The sequence below is a fragment of the Puntigrus tetrazona genome, chromosome 18 (assembly GCF_018831695.1).
Source record: "Puntigrus tetrazona isolate hp1 chromosome 18, ASM1883169v1, whole genome shotgun sequence".
NCBI classification, from domain to species: Eukaryota; Metazoa; Chordata; class Actinopteri; order Cypriniformes; family Cyprinidae; genus Puntigrus; species Puntigrus tetrazona.
In genome coordinates, this window is record NC_056716.1 from 24,099,919 (window position 1) to 24,116,362 (window position 16,444).

Consider the following 16,444-nt stretch of genomic DNA (forward strand, 5'->3'; position numbering starts at 1 on the left):
CGCGGCACGACGAGGACACCAGATCCCCTCTTTTATTTGGACACTTTTCCCATGGACACTTTATTTTGTATTATTATTATTTTTGTCAATAAAAGCCTCTCCGAGGCCTGACGCCACGCCCACTGTGTCTGTCGCTGGCTCCTCCCGTCACAGTGGTGGAGAATGCGGGCAAGGCGGAGCTTAGACGGCACAGTTGGGCAACGCCTGATGACATCATCCCCTCTCGCTGGTATCCATGCCGGACGGAGGAACAACGGAGACTTCGCTCCCAGCCACCAGGAAGGGTAAGTGACGCCTGCGTTTACTGTCATTTACCCGGTGGCTGGTTGAGCATTCCGACTAATTCCCGGTTTCTCTGTCCCGGTGCGAGAGGGGAGTTGCCCGGAGAGGAATCCCTGCCCCGCCCACTCCGACCGCTGGAGCCTGGTTGAGGAAGGTAGCACTCCTGCGTGGGCGGCGACCGCCTGACGGGGTTGACGCTTGGGGAGGGGAATGTGACGAGTCGGCTGCCCCTCCTCTTTATCGTCACCATCACCCCGTCCTTTATTCGCCGCCCTTCACCAGGCTCCCGACGGGAGTGGGTGTGTTCGAGAGGAGGGGCGTGGTATCGGTCAGGTCTGGCGGCGTGTGACGAGGCACACCTGAAGGGGATTAGCCTTGTCACCGTCGCCGTTAAATACCTGACCGCGTCTCTCCTCGGGAGACCGGTCTCTTCCCCCGTGCATGCACGCTGGTGTCCTCGTGGGTCCAGGAAGGGTGCGCGATGGACCTCATCCTGCCGTCCGTGAACACAGAGCTCATCCCACTCTGCCGCCCGAGCAACGGCGACGGAGACGCCGCTGGAAGAAGCCGCCGCCCCTCGCGCCCGGACCAGAAAAAGGGGCGTGTCAGCGACCGCCGGACTCCGCCCCTACCTGGACCCTTCCCCTGGAACACGGCCTCAACCTTCACTTTCCCATGCAACGGCGACGAGGACACCAGATCCCCTTTTATTTGGACACTTTTCCCATGGACACTTTATTTTGTATTATTATTATTTTTGTCAATAAAAGCCTCTCCGAGGCCTAACGCCACGCCCACTGTGTCTGTCGCTGGCTCCTCCCGTCACAATATACAGACGTGGACAAAATTGTTGGTACCTTTTGGTCAATGAAAGAAAAACTCACAATGGTCACAGAAATAACTGTTATCTGACAAAAGTAATAATAAATAAAAATTCTATAAATGTTAACCAATGAAAGTCAGACATTGTTTTTCAACCATGCTTCAACAGAATTATTTAAAAAAATAAACTCACGAAACAGGCATGGACAAAAATGATGGTACCCCTAGAAAACACTGAAAATAATGTGACCAAAGGGACATGTTAATTCAAGGTGTGTCCACTAATTAGCATCACAGGTGTCTACAACCTTGTAATCAGCCATTGGGCCTATATATATGGCTCCAGGTAATCACTGTGTTGTTTGGTGATATGGTGTGTACCACACTCGACATGGACCAGAGGAAGCAAAGGAAAGAGTTGTCTCAAGAGATCAGAAAGAAAATTATAGACAAGCATGTTAAAGGTAAAGGCTATAAGACCATCTCCAAGCAACTAGATGTTCCTGTGACTACAGTTGCACATATTATTCAGAAGTTTAAGATCCATGGGACTGTAGCCAACCTCCCTGGACGTGGCCGCAGGAGGAAAATTGATGACAAATCTAAGAGACGGATAATCCGAATGGTAACAAAAGAGCCTAGAAAGACTTCTAAAGAGATTCAAGGTGAACTTCATGCTCAAGGAACATCAGTGTCAGATCGCACCATCCGTCGTTGTTTGAGCCAAAGTGGACTACATGGGAGACGACCAAGGAGGACACCATTGTTGAAAACGAATCATAAAAAGCAAGACTGGAATATGCCAAACTACATGTTGACAAGCCACAAAGCTTCTGGGAGAATGTCCTGTGGACAGATGAGACAAAAATCGAAGTTTTTGCCAAGGCACATCAGCTGTATGTTCACAGACGAAAAATGAAGCATATCAAGAAAAGAACACTGTCCCTACTGTGAAACATGGAGGAGGCTCTGTTATGTTCTGGGGCTGCTTTGCTGCGTCTGGCACAGGGTGTCTTGAATCTGTGCAGGGTACAATGAAATCTCAAGACTATCAAGGAATTCTAGAGAGAAATGTACTAGCCAGTGTCAGAAAGCTTGGTCTCAGTCGCAGGTCATGGGTCTTGCAACAGGACAATGACCCAAAACACACCGCTAAAAACACCCAAGAATGGCTAAGAGGAAAAAATTGACTATTGTAAAGTGGCCTTCTATGAGCCCTGACCTCAATCCTATTGAGCATCTTTGGAAGGAGCTGAAACATGCAGTCTGGAAAAGGCACCCTTCAAACCGGACACAACTGGAGAAGTTTGCTCATGAGGAGGGGCCAAAATACCTGCTGAGAGGTGCAGAAGTCTCATTGACAGTTACAGGAAGCGTTTGATTGCAGTGATTGCCTCAAAAGGTTGCGCAACAAAATATTAAGTTAGGGGTACCATCATTTTTGTCCAGGTCTGTTTCATGAGTTTATTTTTTTAATAATTCTGTTGAAGCATGGTTGAAAAACAATGTCTGACTTTCATTGGTTAACATTTATAGAATTTTATTTATTATTACTTTTGTCAGATTAAAGTTATTTCTGTGACCATTGTGAGTTTTTCTTTCATTGACCAAAGGGTACCAACAATTTTGTCCACGTCTGTATATATATATATATATAATTTAATGCAATGACATTCATATCTTTTATATGTGTTGTTTAAGTGTTCAAATGTTACAATATTATATTTACACAGATGCAAGGGAGAAATTGTCACTTGGTTTAACGTTAATTTATGTAATGCAATTTAAAATGTACACATTTTACATATGGTGTGAGTGTTTAAATGCTATAGATATAATATATGTAAATGCTACAGATATATAATATTTCTGAGGTTGCTCTTTATAGATCTATACATTCAAAAAGTAATTTAAAATGCTGAAAACTGTTATTCAAGCAAACATACACCAGCAGATTTCAATACATGCTGCTTTCAAGCCGATGAGCAACAGAGAACGAATAATGAAGGCGTCAGCCAGGTTTAAACCAGCTGAGGATTGTGGGTGTGCAGGCGTCAATGCCCTGTAACAATGTCAAAACCCTATGAATTCACATTGGCAACTTACAACACACTCCTTTTGGCCAAAACCAAAGGCTTTGGTTTGGAAAAACACAGCATCCACAGGTTGGCTCAGATGAGAGGCTCTATAAAATAATTTGCATTTTACCTCTAGGGTGCCAGAATTGCATTTCAGTACTTATCGCATGCTTCACAGTGGACGCGTCGACCAAAAGTGCTTTGACAGGCTGACAAGGGGACATTAGAAGATCTAGTACGCTTGGGCAGTCAATGGGGAGGAACCGCTGGGACATACCGGAGCTTTCCCAGCTTTCCCATGCACGCGTGCCGAGTGCGGATACACCACTGACCTCACTGGAGCTTAGAGTCTGTATTTAAATCTATTTTAAAGGCCTGTGAAGCCCGGCCTGCTCACTTAGCCTGAGAATGCAGATGAAATCACATACACACACACACACATTTTCTGTCGCTCTCCAAGTATAAATGTGGAAAAACAACTCCCTGGATTTCTCACAGTGCAATGCCAACATGCAAAAGCTAGAAAGTGATTCAAGCCACACCATGTAAACCTACACCCACAACACCTATTACACTCACGCAGTTTTGCGCTTGGTCAACTCCTTTACTAACCTCTATGCTAGGTTAAACCCACACATGAGCAAAATAATATCCAACGTTTCTTCATGGTATTTTAGTGACACACTAGAGACTTGTGCAATGGCGGTATATCCTACGCCCTCCAAAAACAGTTTAACCATATAGCGGAAAACTGAAACGATAGTTTGAGAGAGTTTTGTAATAGGTTAAATCGCACATGCTGAATTCTGGCAGCCCTAAGCAGATGGAGTCCATATGTAAGGCAATAAGAAGCAGGAATGCTGCATTTCTGGGGAACGGAGGGAGGAGTTTGAGGAGAGGGATGCGGCTGTGTCTACATGCGTCGTGTGACTGTGCAGTATGTCTCCAGTACTGGCTGACCGCAGAGCTTTAATGGTTTTTGGAATCATCCCCAGGGATTTGCTCCGAGTTGTTCAGTGATCAGAAAGTTGGATCGGACCTCGGATTTGTCGCTGACGGCATGTGTCTGTTTGAATTTAAGACACACATGCCTGTCAGAGAAACGGTCAGCACAAACCTCTCAAATATTTCCACTAAGCAACTGTGCCTAGAGCCTAAATACACTAAAAACATTAGGAAATTAATATTTTTATTCAGCAATGATGCAATTGATCAAAAGCGGTAGTAAAGACATTTATAATGTTAAAACATATTGCTACTTTAAATATATTATGTTCTATTCATGGTTTCTTGAACACCTAATCAGCATATTAGAATGATTTATGAAGGATCGTGTGACTCTGATTCGAATGGCTGCTGAAATTTCAGCTGTGCACAGGAATGCATTACACTTTTTAAAATATATTCTAATAGAAAACTGTTATTTTACTATAATTTAAGCAACATTACTTTTTACTGTATTTTTGATCAAATAAATGATCCACATGGTAAGAACAAAAGACTCATTTCAAAAACATTCTTATCGACAGCAAAGTTTTAAACAGTAATGTATGCAAATATGCTTGCAATATTAGTATTCAAGGCATGTAACACTGCCCATGAAGGCACTGGAACATACTAAGGACAGGAAAACACTAGGTGAATACGGGAGACCACATTGAAACGAAAATAGCATTGATGTGTACATAAACAACATTTGCCTTAAAAGCCCTATTAACAGTGTGATGGATGAACAGATTGTGTGTTGACTTCTAAATAATCCAAACTGGTTCTTGACTTGCTGGTCACATAAATAAAAGCCCACAAAAGCTTTTAACTATTTTTTCTGAATCTTCATTGATTGGAGTTTTCAAGGTGAAATGTGTAATTTATTAGCCACTAGCTTCACCAAATAGAATTTATATAATGGAGAAATAATAACCGTCTCAGACCGGTCTCCCAAATCCATTTCCAAATGACTGAAATAAATCAATGCATTCATTTACAACACTTCCAGAAAAAGGTGTGTTTAGACTATTTAATGATAGTTACGGCATAAATGCAAATCTATTATCTGGTCTTAAATATTGAGCCAACAGAAATGTGTTCATATTTCTCACAAATATATAGGTTAAATGTATGCTTTGTGTATTTGATTCAGCAGAAAGAACATGTTCAATTGTCTGTGAATCGGCTGAACTATACATGGTTTTAAGTCACTAAAAAAGATCCAGTTTATTGGGATTCAAACACTAGTTTAACAGTATCAGTAACTACCTTTAAAAAAAGAAAATTGAAAATAAAAAATCATTAATTTAACTGCCCTGGTTGTATGTCTTAAATAACCATTAAACTATTGAATTAAACTACAATGGTTGTTCGGTTTGTTTTGATTCATTAAAAAGTATCAGTTAATAAGAGTCATACATTTGGTAGTCAAACTACATTGTTTATACTGTACATTTTGATTCACTAAGGACCAGCTTATAAGAGGATTTTTTTGTGAATCAGAATGTACGTTTCACGCTAGACTTATAGATTTAACTGATTTTAATTTTGCTCCAGTATTTTTCTTTAAGTGCCCTTATTATGGATTTTTAAAAATTACCTTTCCTGAATTAGTCGTTTTTCAAAGTAATAACAAGACATTTCATGTTGAGGTCAAAACGAAACTTTACCATATTGCCTGCCCATTTGTTGATCTTTTTGCATTGATTGGAATGAAAATGCAAATTTATTTTTTGCTACTAGGTGCGGCTTTGATAAAATAGTAGCTTCCTGTATATTCACAGAGCAGCACTGCATTCACAAACACTGCTTTATGAGGTATTACAGGTGAGATGAAATGAAAATGAGGTCTGACCAATCATGGCAGATTAATGTCATGCAAAAGAAGTGCTTGGTAAAAGGAATCTTTAAGTGAATCGTTTGGAAGTTGCTAAACAAGTAAGGTAAAATAAATGCATATAATAAAGCAAAATGAAAGTGTTTTTCGACCTTGCAGACATCTCAACATGTTGCTGGCTAAAATATGAACCTTTCGTAACTCATAATAGTGACACATTCATTTCTACTTTCTATTTACTTTGTTCATTATGCTGTAGATGTAGTATCTTTAGGACCAGTGTTGCATTCAAATCTAACTTCTGAGAATTTCTTGTAATTTATTGACTTGCCTAATGAATAAATGTAAAAACCTATTAGACCTTCAGCAATCTTCACTGGGAGCATTTGCTATTGATCAGTCAAAAGAGCAAAACAAAGTCCAAAAGCATGAGAGTACTGCAGATCTGTGAATGAAAACCTCAAAATAATGATTCACACAGGCAAAAATGATATCAATCCCTGTGAAAGCTGACAATAACTGTTATCAGAAGAGATGAAAGGCGCTAAAACACAAACATGGTCGTGTTTTGCATGTGGAAACATGTCCTGTCGATGAATGCTGGGTAATGACCATGCTGCGTACGCCTGCTGTGTGCACCAAAGTGATACTGAGCTAAGTGTCTGTGTCATAGCTAGCCCGGATGCCCTGTGGTCCTTCTCTCCGGAAAACTCCAAAACAACTGGTAATGGAAAGCGCTACCTCCTGCAGTGACCTCGATTACATCACCAAAACAGCACGCGTGTCGCCCCCCGCTCTCCCCTGCTGAAGTAAGCCTTGCTGTCACTAACAATCAAAAACACACGTTGTTCTCGTATCAGCAATCTGGGACAGTCTGTTATCAGCCGACCCCCTGGAAGACCAATCTCTGGGCATTCAAACAGAGGGGGACACTGTTGGAAGAACCATGCAACAGTACTGAGGAGATTCTAGTGAGTATTTCCTCTGAGGCATTCATACGGGAAAACTTAATTTTATTTCAAGTCCCTGTTCATCACTCTTTGCATTCTTCCCGGTGCTGAGTGGTAATTTGCATGCAACTGGGCTCCAAATTGCATAGTAATTGTTTGACTGGATCTGTGTGATTCATCATTTTGACTTCGCTGAGAGGCACTCTGGGTTACTGGCTCTTTAACACGGGTCGCACGCGACGTCAGAGAGCGATTTGATTGAGGCCTTATGCAGGACTTTATAAAACTGCACAGAAGAATAACCAATCAATCGTAGTTAAAATGGTCATTTCATATACTTAAAAACATATTTTACCAGTTCCAGTAGAAGACTGAGTGCATCTGCCCAACTGTTAATATTTTCCTACAATTTTCTAATTGCACACCCAATTTTTAAGAAAGACTGCCAGTTGCTTGGCATTTAATCAAAAACAGTATCAATGCATTCATTGTCCAGTCTTTCGTCTGTCTATTTTGTAAAGTTACTGGAATTTATGTTCTTATTGTTCAGAAAGCATGAGAGAGCTTTGTAAAGAGGCTTTTTCACATTAGGTATGTTTACAAGCACAAATTTTTGTTATTAAAAATCAAACATGGTTTCGGATTTTAAAAGCTCTGTTTAAAAATGTCTTATTTATTTATTTATTTATTTTTATTAAACATTACAAATAAACTATAATAATAACCAAAGAAAATAGTTCAGGATTCAGGTGGTTAAATGCTCAGTTTTTTCTTACTGATAATATTATTTCAGGTCTACACCACCCCTTTCAGCCCCATTGCATTTAGATCAGGTCGACTAAAGTATTTACACAAAGCCAACAATCCTATTAACAAATTATTTGGTTGCACTCAAAAATAGCAATTTTCTGTGCTAATTTTGGTGAAAATATATGTGGAATTCAGCAGAATGAATTAAAATGTAGAAGAAAAAAGATGCAGCAATTGTAACTGCATTTCTTGTAACTGATATATTTCTTACAACACAGATGAAGCAGAACTTTGTGAATGAAGGCTACTCCAATTCTCTGGAAATCTGTTGAACAGATTTCGTGAGGGCCTCGCCTTGACCTCTTCATCCAACTACTCGATAACACTATATCCTGAACACTTGTGGGATTATGCACCAATAAAACCTGTCATACACAGTGGAGAAATAGGCTTATGAGCTTTTTATAGCTGAGTGATTGGACCTGATCATTTTATGGTGTCATGACTTTTTATTTCCAAGTAAAACCCTCTGTTCTCGCAAAATCAGCATGTAAATATATGAAATTTAGTCTCGCATTCAATTTTTTCAGCATGTGGCCACACAAATGCATCTTACCTACTTGTTGTCACAGCATTTCCTCCAGGCATAAATAATAGCGTTCCATCACATTACTGTCGCTCGTCTCTTCTCATACATAAACACAGACACACATACTGTACAAATACACACACACACACAATTACACAAAGAATAGCAATATGATGGGAAAAAGGGACTAGTTATCTCTTGCCACCATATCTTATCATACACACTTTTACGTAGCAAAAACCCTTTCATACACACAAACACAGTGAATGTAGATATTTTTAAAAGTTGTTATTTTTAAATATATTTTGCTTCAATTCCCATGTAAAAACTCCTAATGTATGGCAGAACATGTTCGGGGCTTAGCTGGCAAAATGTGCTTGTTTAATGAATTTGACTGATGGTGTGAATCAGCTCTGGTGTGTTCAGAGACACAACACTTTTTGACCTTTGTAAACAAACTCTACGACATTAGCTGAGCATGCACAACAACAGCTGGTGCTCTCTACGGCAAGCGAGAGGGCTGGAAGGTAATCGTGTCCATTAAGACAACAGAGATTGTGCTTATGGAACAAGGGTGTAAGTATTATTCTATTTGACGTGATCTCGGCCGTGAGGCGCACTGGAAGCGGATCTCCACTAGCGTCATCCTGACTCCAGCTCCAGCTCGCAGTCTAGCAGAAACCAGCTCCAAACCAGAGACCCGGAGTAGATGAAGCGTTAACTTGTTTTCCAAATGTTCAACTTGCCTCATTCCTCTCCTTTGAACAAACTCCCCAAGCTGAGAGCCAAAACTGGGTGAGGTTTATGCAACACATTGATGAAAAATATTATTAGAAACAGAGCTTCTTAACTACAGATTAAAGTTCAGCATTCAGTGGCTCCCTGCTGAAACCTTTTTTTTATAATGCACAGCTCAAGGTTAGCGTTTCAGACTAAAAAAAAAAAGAAGTGTTTTTAGGCATGTTTTTAAACCTCTGATGGCTGATTGTGGCTTTTTCTCTATTTATGCTGCTCGTGATGGACAAATACAGTTAAAGCCAAGCTAAAAGAGATTCAAAAGGCATATTCACATGCATTACATAATACTGAATCGACTGCCAAAGAGGTCACAGCTAATGTTGTTTGAAAAGAGGGTGGAAACCCCTTAAGAAAATCAGACCAGTCTCCAGGAGTTGTTTCCAAATTTGAAATTTGAGTCCTATCTTGGGTAGATCAAAATAATGGTGGATTGGTGGGCAAAAGGTTTCATATTAAGAGACCGCTATCGTGAAATGTATAAGTGGTGTGTGCCAGCAAATGAGTCATTCTATGAAACAGTGCCTTATACTTTAAAAAGGTGATTTTAAAGTGAACGAATAAATAAAAAAATGCTGGTATATTCTGACAGGGGAAGAAGAAATATAAAGAAAAATATATAAAATCTAATAAAATGTGAGTGATTAAGAAAACTAATGAAATAAAAAAACTACAAGTAACACAGTGCCTTTAACCTAATAAGGAGATTTTATAGCAAACGTCTGTATGGTTTTGAAGATTCAACAATGCAATAACAATATATATATATATATATATATATATATATATATATATATATATATATATATATATATATATATATATATATAGCAAAATGCAAGCACAAGGGGAAAAGAGGCTATAAACCCTTATAAGCTCTAAGCTGAAGTCACCAGTGGTAAAATTAAATATTCTCACTTCCTGTGACCAAACTGAAGTTCTTTTAGTTTTCTGAGATTATTCTTGTTTGGATGGTAGCCTTTCAATATTTAGGTCCAATTTTAAATCTTTCTAAAGGCTAGACCAATTAAATCCTGAAGCAGATTATACGTTAAGTAACAAGATCTATATAAAATCAAAGAGATTTTTAATACTTCCCAACCTCTGGAGCTCTAATCCTCACTGTCTGTAGACATTAACCAGCACTGCTGGCTACATATTACATCATTTCCAGGTTATTCCCTACGTTTCCAATGCAATTTTGCTGTTGGATGACAGTTTTGGTATCAGTGAAGCTTCAGAAAACAGCTTCAAAATCCACTTACTGAAACTGCGGTGGCGATGACATCATTCAACACTTAATCATAGGCTTAATTCAATTGAGCAACAGCGTTGCCATCATAAACACATCATAAACTTGCTGTCACAAACATGTTCGAAGGAGAGATGGTTAAAAAGTGTTGCACAGAAATTACATAACGCCTCCTGAAGGAGTTAACCAACAACATTTCCAAGGATCTCCTGACAAATCAGAGTGATTTACAAACACGCACAAATACGACTAAGCGGCCATTTCATCAAAATACTGGAAGTGAATATTAAGGCCTGTCAATTAGAGAAACCGGCTTCTCAGAAATACACACAGCACCTGGAATCAGCTTGTAACGTTCGTGAGAAATATCGCCCTGTCATTACTTCATGTGGGTGCCACGCCGCTTGGCATTGTTTACACCTACCAGCAACAGCTTTGCGGATTAGCGCCGCAAGTGACAGCATGTGTTGAAAAGGACGGCTTCTGCTTCGATGACAACCAATACCCTCCTCACTTCATCTCCTCCGTCCTTCTCATCTTATCGTGCCTCGTTCCCCCATACTCCCACCCAAACAACACACACTATTAAGCTTAAAGAGAACGGTCCAAACCACACTTTTCATAAAACGTGATTGCTGCAATTATGAGCCATGAAAGCTCGGAGAAGAATAAGACTGGGAAAAGTTCATGCTGTAATTACAAGGCACGAGATTTTTAGAAAATTCCTCAAGAATAAAGGACTTTTTTGGAAGAGCAGAGACCAACTAATACTGTGAATGATTTTGAAAGCTTTCTTTATTTTCCAGAGGTGTGGAAAATTTAAAAGGTTCAAAGTCAGAGGGCAAAGACTAGACCCGTTTTCCTAATCTTAATTACTAAAACATGTTTTTTATAAACCTTGTTGAATGGGCAGAAATGAGGCCTTTAGATGCTTATACGGCTTGGTTAACTTGGAACATTAAGGGTTTGTTAACTCTTCCTGGTTATATAAAAGGACAGTTTACCCAAAAATAAAAAATACAAAAAACCTATATGGCTTTCTTTATTCTGGGGAACACAAAGGAAAAATGAAAAGCATTGAAGAACATTGATCCTAACCAAATAATCTTTCAGTGAAAAGTTTTATAAAGAACCTTTTTGTCCCCAATACAGACAATTTTGTACAATTATGGTTCTACGGATGTTTAAGGCTCTTCATTGAACCACAAACTGCCAACCCCCCCAAAAAAAGGCACAAAAGCTGTCATTGGCAATACCTTTTATGTGTTGTACTTATTTTTGTACCTAAAGGGCCCATATTGGTTCTTTAAACGTACAAATCAGTAGGTTATCTAAAGTGTGCATATCATTACTGAAAAAGTATGTTTTGAAAAGGTACTGCACCAGGGAGAGTAAATAAAGAGCCTTTATTTTCAGTGTTTATTGACTTAGCTGGGCAAAAAAAAGACATTTTTTAAAATATCTCCTTTTGTCCTCCACAAAAACAAAGAAAGTCAGAATTTTGGGTCAACTATCCATTTAAATGCCAAAAGCAAACCAAGTTTAGAATAGTATTATGAAACTTTAAAAAATCAAAAACACACACCAAAATGTTTCCAAGAGTGAAACGTCTAGTAGTTAAACATGATAGGGTTGTGACTGTGAGCCGAGACATGACATCCGTACTTAATACTGTGCAGCGTAACAGACCTGAGTGGATTTGAACTGACCGTCCGTCTCTTGGGTCTCAGTGACTGAGTGAACCTGATAGAATTACAGACTTCCTAAATTTGCAGTGATCGGAGTAGAGAGACTGCCAAAGGTAACTAAACAGATTTAAAAACCCCACTATTTTTAATCCATAACAGGAGGACTATAAATACAGAATGCAGTGTTTGCGGACAAGTATATGTTCTCAGCTTCCATCTCTGGCCATAATTCAATCTACATACAGCACCATCTGAAACAAAGTAAGCCAACTGGCAATGTCACATGACGGTATTAGTGTTATTTTTCCCCATATCACAAAACATCAGCCTTGGGCTAAATTGTGGTTCTCTCACTTCTGTTTTTAATTCTGCTCCTAAAACTTCACTGAATGGGTTTCAACAGGAAATGTGAGATCTTGCTTCTGCTGAAAGACCTGCGGTTCATCTTCAGGCTAACATGCTGTCTACACAGAGATCATCATAATCAATGTTGCATGCTTGGAGCACAGACAGCTCCATTGATTATAGCGAGACTGTTCTGTTTTGTTCGCTTGCTTGCAGTGTAGTAAAACAGCGTAGTAAAGTGCAAATGAACAGAAATGAGAGGAAGCTATGACAAACAACTATTATACAGTCAAGTGCATGGCAATGAAAAAGGATTTTTTGAGCAAGGTGATGAAATAAAAAACAAACCACTCCACTGCCAGCAAATAAATAATCACTTGCAGCAAACGTGCTAGCAGATAGCTCAAAACACACTTATTTATGTTCTCAGTAGGTACTTTCTAAGCAGTGCAACTTGCAATAACGTGCAAATTACTACATGTGTGAGGGGCAACACTGACTAAATCTGGGGAAAATTGCCTGCTTAATGACTCAACTGACAACACCTGCCACATCATTTAGAAAAGCAACTTGATTTTCCTGTATATGCTTATTTTCTCCTCACTGGTGATAATTTGCAAATAACAAGAAAAAAATTCAGAATAAAAAAAAAAGACTAATTAATCTTATCCATTATCATGCATGTAAATATTAGCCTACTTCCTACAATATGTCCTAATTATAGGTCTCTTTAGGTCTTTCGTAGTATTTCATTTCTATGACTTTACAGAAGCCAGTGCAGGTGGGGTCTTGTTGAACACATCTTCAGTCCACTGCACCTCTAGGTATACATCAGTCACGATCTGAGTATGTGAAATATCTTGGATCATAACTTTGATCACTGGGAAAATGCTAAGAGGAGGTGGAAAGTGCTACTACTACTCTTTACAAAATGTCTAAAAATAAAACATGTCTGCATAGAAAGCATTAGATGTGCCTGCATTGAAAAAGCATGAGATTTGTTGCTGGAGCATATGAAATACAATCGGCCCTTTGTCAGCTAGAGAGCTGACTCCATCAGCAGTTTTTCAAACCACAAAACACAAAAACCTCCATGACCTTCTCAAAACGCGTTTGACCACAGAATCCTGACTGCTATGTTGATTAACGAGTCCATTGTTTCATTTTAAATTCTTTAACATTAAAATTCATTCACAATACTGTAATTATTTGATCAGACATGCTATTTTCAAAGGAAATTATTGTTCATATTTGAGACCTCTTTGAAATGTTTGAAATTTGTACTAATTTTAAAACATCTTCTGCACCACACTGCAAATTAAAGCTATAGCTCATCCAGAAAATGAAACAATGTTATCATTTGCTCATTTTACATTCTAAACCCAAATGACTTTCTTTCTTCCGTGGAACACAAAAGGATACATTTTGAATAATGTTGCTCATTTCTAAGCAATGTTGCAATGAATTAGGACTGAAGAATTCCAAACTATTAAATGCTGGACTTGAGAACTGAATCAGTCCGATTTGTGAATGAATCATTCAGACCATTTTGTGAACAGAGAAGGTGATTCATTCAACAGATGACTCAAAAGAATGATTTGTCACAAGTTCAGACACTGAATGCAGTCATACCGATTTAGTCTAGAAAACTAAGCATTTCCCACACTTTTGTGACACTTTAATGGTGTTTTTATCATTTTAGAGCATTTTGGAGTCCAGTGCACACTTCCTGTCATTATACTGCAAAGAGTGGCCAGGATTTTCTTCAAAAAGAACAAGACAAAGTCAGGTTTAAAATGATATAATGGTGATTATGATGGCAGAATATTTTCTCTCTTTTTTACAAGACTGTTTTGGGAAAAATTGGAAGCATGTTCATCCTTAGTTAAAGTATTTGAGCTTACTGATATTCCCATGAGGTCATCTGCTGAAAGTATAATGGGGTTATATTGGGGTTTGGCCAAGAAATAAGTACACCACAAATATGACAGCCACAGCTTTGGCTGTTGATGAGACGCTTATATGGTGAAAGTTTGATTAAAAAATCCTAGGCTACTTTTTATTACTGATGCTCCAGATGACAATATATCATATATATATAGGCACATGAACACTGAATACATGCCCTCCACATAATGCAGAGACAGCTGACAGGTGTGCTGAGTTGAAAATGAACCCTTGTCAGTTACATAAAGGCAAAAATGTCCGGTTAGATTAAGGGAATATTCTTATCACTTTTGGCCTTACGAGTTGCCAGGTGGATTTGGTGAAATAATTTCCATATGGCGCTGACAAACAGTGTGGGAAAGCAGCCTAGCACGGGCATATCTATGAGAGCAGGAATAAAAATTCAGTCTCTAGAGATCAAATCACACACTCAGGATGAAGTTTGTTCGGTAACAGAGAAACCCAATGTCAGCAGGCTTCACTGTGTGGACCGGCTCCATCTTACAGATCTCATCAGGGCAGAACATGTTCTCAATATTTCTTTATGTTTTCATAGTCATTTGAATGTCTCGGCAGACCTCATTAAAACATGAGTTTTATAAGCAAAATCAGTGATGATGTCCTGGACCTCTTGCAATATTGCCTGTAAATTAAAACAGATCTAAACAAAGCCGCAGGCGCTTTGCGTGTCTCTCTTTGAACAACTCACTGCTTTAGTTCCTGAATAAATCTGCGTTTTTGAATTGAATGAACCTTGAATTAATGAACCGTTTATAGACTCACTTGGTTCAAAATGAATCAGCAGGTTTAAATGAATAGGTTGTGTGACTGATTCAGTGACTTACCCATAAGACTTACTGCTCAGCCCCTATAAGAATCAACAGATGTGTCCTAATTCAGGGGCTATACATGTTTGAACAAATCAGCTGAAAGGATCAGTTTAAGGAACAAATGATTGAATATACAATTCAATGAAAACTCTTCACCACTAATAAACCGACTGACAGCATCTTTTGTATATATTTATTCAATCTGTTAAGCATAAGCATATCAATCTTTAGCAACCTCTGTTTCTTTTACAACCTGTTCTCATAAGAATATGTTCTCTGTGGTCTTTTTGTGCAACAAAGTTGCCACAGTTTTAAATACAAATGTCCACTGAGGGTCGCTAAAACAACAGGTCACATAAACCCTGTCATATTTTTATTACGTTGATATAGATAGGCCTATGTATTGCGGGGGTTCAGAATTGAAATTTGGACTGCTGCTAAAAGTTAATGCTCTGTCATGTTGGAAATATGCCCTACACTAAATCCAGCCCTAAACCTACCAGATAATGTTAACAAATGCAAAACTGGCATAAAAAGGCATTTGTTAATACATCCATGTCATTTAAACCTCCTTTTATGCAGATTTGAACTGTTTTGTCAAACACAGGGCTCAAATACGCCTCTATACTCTGCGAGCTACCAATCAAACCTAGGGTCTGTGAAAACCCAAAGATATGAAGATGGATGTGTGTGATGCTAACATTCAAAAGCATCAGTTTTCAAATCTCTTAGCATGTTAATATTGTTTTGAAGTCCTAACGTGATATTCTTCTGTTCCCATTTTGCACAACTATAGAGAGGCGCACTAATGCCACACCCACAATAAGAATGGGACCATAGAAATGAATAACTTCAGCTCATCTTATAATTACAGCAATTCCGAAATAACTTGAACGCAGTACTTTTTTTAATGACATCACTATCAGGGCCTCAGAAACCCAAGTAAGAGAGCTAATGAAGTTTTACAACTGCATAATAGCGGGCGAACACAAAATGAGGCTGTAAATTCAACTCTACATACTCTGAGCACATGGAGTTCTTCCATGGTGCTGTACGGGAAACTTTGTTTACTCTGGATATTTAAGGGATGATGTCAGTTTGCTGGGTGTTAGCGAGGGATTCTCAATGGTTTCTAGTCATGTAGTGTTTGTGGCCACAGACATGGAACGTTCCATGCTGTGTTTCTGTTCCTATAGGAGGGGTTAAATAGTGACTTCAGAGTTAAATAAAGCTTGAACATAATATTAATCACAAATACAGACCTATAAATGGTTGAACAGTCTATACGCTTG